This window comes from Hyperolius riggenbachi, chromosome 8, assembly GCF_040937935.1.
Source record: "Hyperolius riggenbachi isolate aHypRig1 chromosome 8, aHypRig1.pri, whole genome shotgun sequence".
NCBI classification, from domain to species: domain Eukaryota; kingdom Metazoa; phylum Chordata; class Amphibia; order Anura; family Hyperoliidae; genus Hyperolius; species Hyperolius riggenbachi.
Window position 1 is genome coordinate 171274090 of NC_090653.1, and position 13056 is coordinate 171287145.

Consider the following 13056-nt stretch of genomic DNA (forward strand, 5'->3'; position numbering starts at 1 on the left):
AACTTGCATCGGGGCCCACAGCTCCTTAGCTACGCCACTGTAAGCACATGTACATCGTTAATAAAGGCAGGAGTCAGTATGCGAAGCCAGAACACTTGATCTGCATATGTATTCTGGGATAGTGACTTAGGTGATCAGTACATAGGGTGGGAATTAGCATTCTAAGACCAAAGTCACATTTATAACATCTCAGGATAGGTCCACTTGGGTGTAAGGGAGTTTTAAATGCTGAAAGAATGTACAGCAACAGAATGGTTAATACGTGTAAATGTACTGCTTTATGAATGCAATTCAAAGGCAACATCATCTAGTATCAAATGTTTCTGATGAACAGCAAGGACACATAAGGGGCCTTCACATATAAGGGAATGCAGGGGATGCCATTCTTTGTTTAGTGTTGGTAGCAGCAAAACTGCATAAAGTTTGTTTGGACTTTGCTGACTTCATAATATTAGAAGGCCCATGAAACCCCAGGCGGATCCTACAAGGTACCGTCCCCCTTGTCCCCGGATACTGGTCATGAAACTTTTAGAGCAGGCGAGTCTGAAATGAAGTGGATGGAGTGTGATGCGTGTCCCCTGCCAAAGATAGTGCTGTATGTGGAGCATGAAACAGAGGTGGCATGACAGGGCAGAGAGCATACTCATGCATGCCAAAATATTTCTGGCTCTACTGTGTAGTACTGGAGGCAGGCTGTGATGTAATGCTTAACTGTACATTTGTATTATACATGATTGTTATGCTTTTAAAGAGCTTCTGAAGCAGTTAAGATCATGCAGTTTCAGAAAATGCCAGTTTTAATACACAGCTGGCTAGTAAACTAGATTATCGAGTGAAAATATTATTTAGTATTTATTTATCATCTTCTGCAGCACTGTACAAAGTATATAGTCTTGTTCCTCAACTGTCCCTTAGAGGGGCTCACAATCTAATCCATGCCAAATATTCATGAAAAGGGATCATTTCTACAGGAAAAATATAAAGCTGTGTTTATTATTCAAGTGAAAATTCCAATCATTTGCAAGATTGTATGGTGTGTGGTAGACAATTTTGTAATGTCGAGATGCAATCAATTTTTTTAGCATTTTCAATCATTTTTTTTCATAATTGGGGAAAAATTGCACACATGTGTGGTACATTGGTCAGATTTTTCAAACTTTACAATTAATCAGTAAATTTGATTGTAAACCTTTCCCATTTTTTTTCTCCAAAACCCATTGCTAGAGAAGTGCAAGACATTGGGCCCAAGATTTCTTTGAAGGACATTGTGGCCCAACTGCAATTAACTTTTTCTCCTTAGTCAGTGGCGTAACTAAGGAGTTGGGGGCCCCAATGCAAGTTTTACATGGGGCCCCCAAGCACTCTATATATAACAATTGATTCGGAGCACCAAAACCTGCCAAGGATAACCACAGTGTCAGAGGTGCAAGAAGGGGATGGAGAACAGCTTATTAATGATTACAACTATTTAAAGTATCTATAGAATCGATTCTGAGAGGAGAGGCAGGCATTTTCATGGACATCAGCCAATGAGAGCAGACATGCAAATTCCCACACAGCTGAATGGTAATCATGCAATCCTGTGTTAGCCTGATTGAAGGCTGCAAGCTGCCTATGAATGAAAAGGACTTTCAGTACAAATGCACGCAACCAGAATTATGCAACCACATGCACGTAAGAAATCCACAGATGTCTGACTGCAGTTCAACTGCAGTAAGCCTTAGATGGATTCATGACAACATCCTGAGCTCCTCTGAACTGCAGAGTGATTGCAGATAGCAATGAGACTCATTGCAAATGCAATCAAAACCAAGCAAGTAAATGCAGGCAGAGAAATCAAAACTGCTAGGTTGCAGCTCCGCTGCAACCGACAGGAGGGATCCTTATACTTGAGAAGTGGATGAAAAGTAACATAAGTATTGTTCGAGTGTTTAGTCTGTTCTCTCAGTTTGTCCATTGGATTGTGGATAATAACCAGATGAAAATGATAAGTAAATCTTGATGTAAACTGTACCCCTTTATCTGCTACAATATCAACAGTTTGCGATTGTGAAAAACAATCTGTGAAAAACATCTGCAATCTGTTCTGTGAAAAACAATCTGCTCTGCGGTAGCAGTAGCAGTGGGAATCATCTTCATTGGTATGAAATGAGCCATTTATGTGAAACGATCCACAATTTCAAATATGGTGGTGTAACCTTCATAAGCCGGTAAATCTGAGATAAAGTCCATAGAAATAATCTCCCAAGGACAGGAAGGAACTAAAAGGGAGTCAGTAATCCCCAAGGAAGCTGAAATGGATTCTTAGAACAAGCACACTTGACATATGAACCCAGTCATTTTTCATCTCGTGCCACCAAAAGTAACGCTGGAGAAGATCAAGTGTTTTCTTACTACCCTGCCAACACATTATCATGACATACCTGTAGTACCCGTAACCAAAGACTACGATACGCCTCACAGAGGCGCCTGGCGTATCTTTGACCTAATACTGTTGTATGCTCCCCTACTCTTTATTGCCTGAGGAAGCAGGAGATTGCCTGCGAAATGCGGTACCTTTTGTAGAGTATGCCAATAAATTTTTTGTTTCATGAATTAACAGCTTCTAGTGTCTGCTTATAGGAGGTACAGTTGTGTTCAAAATTATTCAACCCCCACTGAAATTAAGTATTTTGGCCAGTTTGACATTGATTTTGATCATTTCAGTCATCTTGTTTACAATTAAATCAAAGAGGCACTTGTAAGTCAGACAAATATAACATAACATTTATAATGAAATAACCACAAATGTATTTTCTGTGCTCACATCATTATCAGTTTTATTAAACCCCCAAGTAACATTCATTCTTAGTATTTAGTACAACATCCTTTTCCAGTTATAACAGCTTTTAAACATGAAGCATAGCTTGACACAAGTGTCTTGCAGCGATCTACAGGTATCTTAGCCCATTCTTTATGGGAAAAAGCCTCCAGTTCAGTCACATTCTTAGGCTTGCGCGCTGCAACTGCTTTCTTTAAGTTCCACCAGAGGCTCTCAATCGGATTTAAGTCTGGTGACTGCGATGGCCACTACAAAATGTTCCAGCCTTTAATTTGCAACCATGCTCTAGTAGTAGACTTGGAGGTATGCTTGGGATCATTGTCCTGTTGAAAGGTCCAACGTCTCCCAAGCCTCAGGTTTGAGACGGACTGTATCACATTTTCATCCAATATCTCCTGGCACTGAAGAGAATTCATGGTACCTTGCACACGCTGAAGCTTCCCTGTACCTGCAGAAGCAAAACAGCCCCAAAGCATGATTGACCCCCCACCATGCTTCACAGTAGGCAAGGTGTTCTTTTCTTCATAGGCCTTGTTCTTCCTCTTCCAAACATAGCGTTGATCCATGGGCCCAAACAGTTCTAACTTTGTTTCATCAGTCCACAGAACACTATCCCAAAACTTTTGTGGTTTGTCCACATGACTTTTGGCATACTGCAGTCGACTCTTATTCTTTGGAGACAGCAAGGGGGTGCGCCTGGGAGTTCTAGCATGGAGGCCTTCATTACACAGCGTGCGCCTTATTGTCTGAGCTGAAACTTCAGTACCCGCATCTGACAAATCTTTTTTTGCAGTTCCTCAGCAGTCATAAGGGGACTTTCCTTCACTTTGCGCTTCAGGTACCGCACAGCAGTCAAAGTCAGCATCTTCTTTCTGCCACAACCAGGTAGCATTTCAATAGCGGGTCAGTGAAAAATAGCGCCCAGTGCCGATAGATAAAAATGGCGCCAATTCACTTACATTATAAAACTATATTTATCGTTTTAAATGTTAAAAAACGGCGCCGACCTTTTGAACGAAATTTATCGTTTTGAAACTTGTTTTTTTTGTCCTGCCTGAACGATATTTATTGTTTTAAGCCCTGCTTTGCTGCCGTTTGGAAAATGTCTGCCCACCGAGCAAAAAGCATCTTTAAATTTTGGCTCCAAAGCTCCCCATTGGTTCCTTTTTGACCAATGGGGATCCTCCTGATCCCCATTGGTCTGTTAAGGAACCAATGGGGACCATTGGAGCCAAAATTTAAAGATGCTTTTTGCTCTTCTGCAGTTTGGCGGGGGCGGCGTGTGTGGCGTCGGGTGCGGGGATCTTCAATCAACATGTAACAGAAGGTCGCAAGATAGAGGATACTGTCGTGGGAAAATTGCCGTGGGAATTTTTTCTTAAAGGTACAGGTAAGTATTTCTGGTTAATTAAGAATATTAAAATACTTTTCTCGTGGTTGCGTTTTTATTTTATTTAACCCTTTGTGGAAATGGGTAAGGTACTTTGTACCCCTATACTCATTTTTCCTGGGAGGGGGTGGGCATCTGGGGGTCCCATTCTTAAAGGGGACTCCCAGATGCCACCATGAACCCTCCCAGGGAGTCGTAGCCCCCGCCTCCACCTGGGGCAAGGGAGGCGGGGAAGAGCCCCTTGTCCATGTATTGGACAAGTGCTCTGGGGGGGGGAGGCTTGGCCGCCCCTCCCTCCTGGAGCCCCCCCATACCATGGACCATGCGGGCTGGTATAGCTCAGGGTGCGAAGCCCTGGTCGGCCGGGGCTCCACATTCTGGCTATCCCAGCCTGCATGGGGGACAAGGGGTTACAGAGGCTCGGGAGGGGGGACCCCGCATCATTTTTTTCAAAAAATTTCCCACACTTAGAGCATAAAACAAAAATTAAAAAAAAAAAAAAATAAAATGTTTAATTTTTTTTTTAAATATTGTTTCCCAGTATCTTTTTAACATATCCTGCAAATTAGGTGTTGCTAGGATTTAAGGGGAATTTGCTATTAACTGCTAAAGTCAGCGGGAATTGTTTCCCGCAGAAATGTCATTACTGGATTTAAATGTATAGTTTTTTCCTTTGAACTTTTAAAATCGATTTTCTCAAAAGTATAAGGTCCTTTTGAAAAAAAAAAATTTCTTCTTGTTCCCACTGTTCTTCTTAACATTCCCTACGCATTTGGTGTTTCTGGCATTTAAAGGGGCTTTGCTATTAATCGCTAAATTTGGCTGGCGTTTAATATTCCCACGGTCAGAAGGAAATTATTCAAAATCGATTTTCTCAAAAACTATAAGGTCTTTTTGAAAAAAAAAATGTATTCCTCTTGTGCACAATTTTCTTCTAAACATTCCCTGCAAATTTGGTGTTTTTAGCTTTTAAGGGGTCTGTGCTAATAAACCTTAAAGTCGGGAGACATTTTCCAAACGGCAGCAAAGCAGGGCTTAAAACAATAAATATCGTTCAGGCAGGACAAAAAAAACCCAACAAGTTTTAAAACTATACATTTCGTCTGCACTATTTTAACCTTTAAAACGATAAATATCGTTTTAAACAAATATCAGGCAGAAAGGGGCGCCATTATTTAACTGGCGCCATTTTTCACTGGACGCTTTCAACAGTGTCTTTTGCCTTGAATTTGCGAATGATGCTTCCTATGGTGTCTCTTGGTATGTTTAACGTCTTTGCAATCTTCTTATAGCCATTGCCCTTCCTGTGAAGAAAATCACCTCTTCTCTTGTCTTCCTGGACCATTCTCTTGGCTTCACCATGTTTGTAAACACACCAGTAAATGTCTAGAAGGAGCTGAGTATCACAGTCATTTTAAATCTGCCTAATTGGTGCTTAGTATGCTTGATTGCTGCTCGTTAACATCCACAGGTGTTTTCAATACCTGATCGAAAACACTTGAATGAACCTCTGTTCTTAATAGTGGTAGTCTTTAAAGGGACTCCTAGCAGTGCAAAAACTATGGAAAGATGCATATCATTTTAAAGCTCTCTTTCTCCTCTTTCCAATGATATATAAACCGCCACCCTACGCCTTTTTAGTTTTCGATATTTTCGTGATTGAAATTGCCGCGGCCACGATTTCGATCGCGAAAATAGAGAAAACTAAAAGGCGTAGGGCGACGATTTAGGGGTCGTCAGAAAGAGGAGAAAGAGAGCTTTAAAATGATATCCATCTTTCCATAGTTACATTGTATTACACAGGGCGACTTTTTCTGCTGAATGGAGCGGTTGACTTTGAGAAAAAGTCGCCCTGTGTAATACAATGTAACTATGGAAAGATGGATATCATTTTAACCACTTGATGACCCAGCCTTTACCCCCCTTAAGGACCAGTGCTATTTTTTGTGATCTGTGCTGGGTGGGCTCTGCAGCCCCCAGCACAGATCAGCTGGCACGTAGAGCGATCAGATCGCCCCCCCCCTTTTTCCCCCCTATGGGGATGATGTGCAGGGGGGGGTCTGATCGCTCCTCCTGGCTGGCATGTTGCGCCGGGGGGGCACCTCAAAACCCCCCTCCATGGCAAAATTCCCCCCTCCCTCTCCTCCCTCTCACCCCTGATGATCCGGGCTGCACAGGGCGCTATCTGTCCTGTGCAGCCAGTGACAGGCTGTCCCCTGTCACATGGCGGCGATCCCCGGCCGCTGATTGGCCGGGGATTGCCGATCTGCCTTGCGGCGCTGCTGCGCAGCAGCGCCGTACAATGTAAACAAAGGAGACAAATGTCTCCTACGTTTACATTTAGTCTGCGAGCCGCAATCAGCGGCTCGCATGCTATTCACGGAGACCCGCTCCGTGATCTAACAGGAAACGCGTGAGCGGCCTTTCCAGATTAATTAGGGAGGCACCTGGCGACGCAGATCTGCGTCGCTGGTTCTCCAGCTACCACTTTGCCGCCGCACGGTATGAGTGTGCGGTCGGCAAGTGGTTAAAGCTCTCTCTCCTCTTTCTGACGTCCCCTAAATCGTCGCCCTACGCCTTTTAGTTTTCTCTATTTTCGCGATCGAAATCGTGGCCACGGCAATTTCAATTGTGAAAATAGCGAAAACTAAAAGGCGTAGGGCGATGATTTATATATCATTGGAAAGAGGAGAAAGAGAGCTTTAAAATGATATGCATCTTTCCATAGTTTCTGCACTGCTCGGAGTCCCTTTAAGGGGTTGAATAATTGTGTCAATGAAGAAATCACAATAAAAAATAAAATAAAAATGTAATACTGTATTACAAAAACAATTGATATCATTTTAGTTGCATTTGGTTCTTTAAAAAGTCCATGTAAGATATCATTCTAAACACAATTACAAATGTACACCAAATTCCCTAAAACCTTTTACAGCATAGGGGGTTGAATAATTTTTAACACAACTGTAAATCCACCACTGCCTCCTAAGCAATTTTCAACAATTTTAAAGCCTGTTTTTACTGTTCTGGCGCTTCTGTTTGTCTTCTTGTCATCTTTTGTTCCTAATTTCTCTGTAATGGAGACTGGAAGATTAGACGAAGCATCTTTAATCTGGTGTAATAGCTCAGGCAGAATCAGAAGGAAGTGCTGCAATGACAGAATGGTGTCTGGGCAGACAAATTCACTGGGAGGGTCAGGGAACATCTGTGAAAGAGCATCAGACTTTCCATTCCTGCTGCCTGGCCTGTAGAAAAGGTGAAATTTAAGCTACTATGAAGTATATACTATAAGTTCTCATGTTCTTATGCTCAGAAGAACTTAGTTTTCTGGAGAAAAATGCCTCTGGATGCAAAACATTTTTGGGAAGCAATTGCTTGGAAAGTACTGCCTAATTTTCTGAAGGATCAACTTCTAGAACAAATGGTTGCGAGGGTTTTAAGATTGGTGCGGATGTGAAAAGTTGTTTTAGTCTCTCAAAAGCCTTTTGGACTTCCAAGTCGATTGAAATTTCTGGTGCACACTGGTTAGCTGCGTTATTGGAGAGGCTACTGTTGAAAAATCTTTGATAAATCTTCTGTAAAAATTGGCAAAACCAATGAAATGTTGTACTTCTTTTCTATTAGTAGGAGCAGGCCATTCGAGGATACTTTTTTATCATCAATTTTAATGCCTGAAGGACAAATCTGAAAACCCAGGAACTGTACGCTTTCTTGTTAAAAAATGCATTTTTCAAATTTGCCATAAAGATTGAGTTCTTAAATGTGTTAGCACTTTTTAACATGCTCTTGATGCTGTAGAGAAAATCAGGATGTCATCCAAGTAGACGGTGGTGAAACTGTCAATATAGTCTCTAAAGATGCTGGAAAGTGGCAGGAGCATTGCAAAGGCCAAAAGCATTTGCCAAGAATTCAAAATGGTCATAACATGAACAGATTGCTGTCATCCATTTGTCCCCCTCCTTGATCCTGATGAGGTTGTAAGCTCCTCGTAGGTCCGGTTTTGTAAATAGTTTGGCTAAATGCAGTCTTTGAAATAGGTCAGGTATTAGAGACAATGGATATCTATTTTTGATGGTAATCCTTTTTTCTTTCTGTAGTCTACACAAGGTTGAAGAGAGACATCTTTTTTTAGCAAAGAAGATCCCCGCACCAACTTGTGAAGAAGAAGGTCATATTAAACCCTTGGCTAGGTCTTCTTCAATATATTGTTTCAAGATGACTTACTTAGTTTCAGACAGTGAAAAGGCACGACCAAAAGGAATACTTTTTGCTCATGATTGCAACTCAGTAGGACAACCATAGATCCTATGAGGAGGGAGTGTATCAGCTGCTTTCTGGTCGAAAACTTAATTAAAGTCATCATAGGCTGGATGTAACAGATGTTCTTGATCAGAATTGAGGCTGACTAAATGTCCCACTTTAGAGAAACAAAACTGATGACAGTATAAAGATTGGAAGGTTACAGAATTGGTATTCCAGTTAATGAGAGGATTGTGGGCCTGGAGCCAGGGTATGGCCAGGATGACAGAACAGTAGAGAATGTGGAGAATGTATTAAGTATTGACTTAATACATTCTCTACTGTTTTCTGTCATTAAGGTGTTCTTGATGATCTCATTTAGTGGTAATCAGTATGGGATAAATCTCAAATTGGATTGGAATGAATAGATGATCTGTTGGCCATCAGAATGGGAATGGGTTGCATCTTAGAACAGGTAGGTTTCTTGAATTGTTGAGCCAAGTTGAGAATCGAGGAGCAGGAACAAACACAGGAATTGATAATGGCTTCAACTTCATTTGTTCCTCCTGTAATGGCAGTGACAGTGGAATGTGAGTCATGGAAGACTGTTGTGTCATTGAGTTGAAGTCTTCAAGTGTTCCAGGCTTACCCAGGGGTTTGACTTGGCAGAAATGGCTCCACAGTACATGCAGAGGTCTGCTACTCTTCAACGCTGACATTCCTTAGGAGAGGGTGAACCCCTGGCAAGGTCTATCTACATAGATTCAGGTTCATCTAACTGAGAAGAAGTAGGAAGAAAGAGGGGGCAGAGGCTGAAGAAGGAGATGGAAAAACTGGATCTGAAGAAGGGATCCAAGTGGAATGGGTTGTACAAGATTGTTCCAGTCTTCTTTCTTGAAGCTGCCTATCAATCTGGATTGACAAGTGGATGAGGTCCTTTAGTGCCTCAGGGACTCCAACTCAAGCTAACTCATTCATGAGTGTTTCACTCCACTCTCCATTTTACTGGCGGAAATTGGACACAAACTTCTGCTATCCACCGACTTTGGCGAAGATTCTGGAGCTGACTTTGTTGTAGCAACACGAGCTGGGTTGTCATAGATCGGAGCGAGTGCTTTGAAACTTGCATCAACTGCAGTCATCACTGAATGTCCTTTTTCTCAGAGTTGAAGGGCTCCACCCTGCAAAAATGAGATGATGGTACCCACTTTTGAGAGTACATTGGCATATGTGCAAGGCTAAAATGAAAATAGACAGGCACCCTTAAAAATTCAAAATTTGCTTTGATCTCCAGAGAAGTGAACTGGAAGCCGAAGCTTAGGCCAGGGCTGCCAACCGTCCATCTAAGTATGGGCAGTCCGTACATATGATGTTAAATTTCCTGTGTTCGTAGTTGTTCATACTTCACGACATGTGTCCATCTAAAAATGTAAATACTGTTGCGATCTTGTGTGCACATGTGCGCACCGCGGCTTCAGGGAGCCTGGTCCCAAGCGGCAGCTCTGTAAGAAGCCTCTGGCTTCTATTTCCTCCTCCGCCCCCCCCCCTCCAATCAGTAACGCTGATTCTAATGCTGGTGCCTCTCTCCAGGCAATGAGAGTCAGGCAGCCAGCAAGCCCGCCCTTCCAACTCCATCCAGGAATCAGAATCAGAATCAGAATCTTTATTCTCGCCAAGCACGACTGGGTCGTGCCCGGAATTGGGCTTGGCACGTACAGGGGACTGATACAGATACAAATACAGATACAGGATGGAACATGCAGGAACCAAAAAACAAAAACAGATGCAGGGGAACACAGTGAAGCATCATTTACAAATCGAAAAACAGAAATCAAAAAATACATCCAAAGAACAGGCAGAAAGTACTCTGGAGCTAGATCACCGTCCATGTGCAGTGTGCCTCAGTTCAGCGTGCTATAGTGTGGCTTGAGTTTGTAGGGTGGGGTTGGGGATGGGCAAATTCGTGAGAGAGAGCAGCTGTAGGGGAGACAGAAAGAGAGCAGCATGCTCTGTTCAGTTTTCAGCCCCCGCTGCCCCCCCCCCCCCTGTATTTTTAGTGTCTCTCCCCCAGATAACAGCAGCCAGACACAGAGCCAGCTATGAACTTTGAAGATGTGTGTGACATTTGATCTAGGCTGACTGGGGATATATACAGTTTGTACCGTCCACAATGATAGGATGCAGTCCTATATAACCTCAGTGTGTGTGACATAATGCAGAACCCTGGTAGCCAGGCAGGGCTGCATGTTACACTGAACACTGATTGTCCTCAAAGGAGCTCACACTCTAATCCTACCACCATAATCATAGTCTATTGTCCTCCCATATTGTTATTATCTATTTGTGTATCCCTAACATCTTCTGCAGCACTTTACAGAGTACATAGTCATGTCACTGACTGTCCTCAGAGGAGCTCACAATCTAAGTCTACCATAGTCATAGTCTAATGTTTTCCCATATTGTTATGATGTATTTGTATAGCCCTAACATCTTCTGCAGCATTTTACAGAGTACATTGTCATGTCCCTGACTGTCCTCAGAGGAGCTCACAATCTAATCCTACAATAGTCATGGTGTAATGTCCTTCCATATTACTATTATTATTATTATTATTATTATGTATTTATATAGCACTGACAACATGTTTATTTTATGGGGAAACAAGTCTTCTCAGTTCAGGAGGGCTTTCTCACATGAACCTTACGCAGTACATGGGACCTGAGGATCGAGTTTACTATATCCAGGTGTGTATTATTTCACTAGAGCAGGTCAGGTGTTGCTCCCATAGACTTATAATGGAGATTTGCCAAGACCTGGAGAGGTAGTTCACTATACCATAATGTTTACTATAACAGAGTTTATCAGAATGAAATTATACTGTAATTATTCTACAGCAGCCACTGCTGTTTTGATTTCATTTGATGCAATGCAGCTTCATTTCCTTAGTTTCCAGCCTACAACAGGCCCTTGCTTTCCCACAGTTTTAAAGCGGAACTTTAGAGAGAAAATAAACACATTGTTTCACTTACCTGGGGCTCCCCAAGCCCCCAGCAGCCGTCCTGTCCTGCGCCGCTTCTTGACGAGCCTCCGTTCGCCCGCCGCCATCTACTTTCGGGTTTCGCTGCCGGGCCACTGCACCTGCGCGGCTCTGGCCACGCGTATCCTTTCTTTGAGTTCCCTGCTATTGCAGAGGGGAACGAGAAGAAAGGATACGCTTGGCAGGGCATCGACTTGCAAGTTGAGGTACGGGACGGAGCGGCGGCGGGAGAACGGAGGCTCGGGCAGGACCGGCACGGGACAGGACAGCTGCTGGGGGCTTGGGGAAGCCCCAGGTAAGTGAAACAATGTGTTTATTTTCTCTGTACAGTTCCGCTTTAACAGTTTCCATTCATTTTTGTTGCAGGCCAATTGCTGTGGTCTCCCACCTGCAAATCAGCACTCTGATTCTTCTGTGAACATTTGCAATGGCTCCCTTTGTCTGCACCCAGCAGTCAGCAGAATTATCCTCAAGTCACTGAGCAGTGAGCACCTGTAGAACAAGTGGATCGCAGTTGCGTGAAGTCTTAGGTAAGATCTGCTTGTTGTGAACAGTTTGATTAATTTTCATCATGTGTGGGTGTTCTCATTCTCTCGCTCTCTCTCTGCTCCCCCCCCCCTCCTCCTTCACTGTTGACCCCCTCTGCTTGTTTGTAAGACTCCAAGGGGACCAGGAAAAGTGGTTTACTGTATTCACATTTTTAACAGTTTCCATCTATTTTTGTTGCAGACCAATTGCTGTGGTGTCCCATCAGCACTCTGATTCTTCTGTGAACATGTCCACTGGCTCCCTTTGTCTGCAGCCCAGCTGTCAGCAAAATTATCCTCAAGTCACTGAGCACACATAGAACAAGCAGATCGCAGTTGTGTGAAGCCTTCGGTAAGATCTGCAAATTGTGAGTAGTTTGATTAATTTTGGTCATGCGTGGATGGGTGTCCTCATATTCTCTCTGTTCCCCAACCCACCCTCCTCTCCCTCTTTCACTGCTGACCCCTTCTGCTCATTGAAAGAGATGGCTCTAACCTCCGATTTTCGTTTCGTGAACCGCAATAGACTTCAATGGGGAGGCGAACTTTGAATACTAGAAAAAATTATGCTGGCCACAAAAGTGATGGAAAAGATGTTTCAAGGGGTCTAACACCTGGAGAGGGGCATGGCATAGTGGGATACATGCCAAAAATCCCGGGGAAAAATCTGGATTTGACACAAAGCAGCGTTTTAAGGGCAGAAATCACATTGAATGCTAAATTGCAGGCCTAAAGTGCTTTAAAACATCTTGCATGTGTATACATCAACGACCATGCTGGACTGGTGCGCACCATGGCCAGAGTGCAGGCCGTGGCGGTTTTCAAGCCCATATGGTCGCCGGGCTGTGGTAGCTTAATGATAGAACAACAGTGACTGTCCAGCTGGTCAAATTTGGTCTGTCCACAATGAAGCAGCAACCTTATTATCTTTGGTGTGCCACAACCCAAGACACTCATATATCCAGCGGTCATTGCTTCATTGTGATACGCAAGCCCCTTCACCGCGGCAAGGTAATGATCAAGAAGGGGAATGGGCACATGT

The 13056-nt window shown here is 43.2% G+C and overlaps 1 long non-coding RNA gene across 3 annotated transcripts in view; it reads left to right on the plus strand.

The window, feature by feature from the left end:
* The first annotated feature begins 401 nt into the window (after nt 1–401).
* Nucleotides 402–13056, plus strand: part of LOC137528379 (uncharacterized) — a 63538-nt gene continuing 50883 nt past the window's right edge. Inside the window, exons 1-3 of one of the 3 annotated variants that reach the window (XR_011023381.1) lie at nt 402–488; nt 11854–12017; nt 12217–12382. This is a non-coding gene — a long non-coding RNA (uncharacterized lncRNA). Of the gene's footprint in view, nt 538–11853; nt 12018–12216; nt 12383–13056 lie in introns of all 3 variants that reach the window. The other 2 variants (XR_011023383.1, XR_011023382.1) reach the window with 2 other exon arrangements.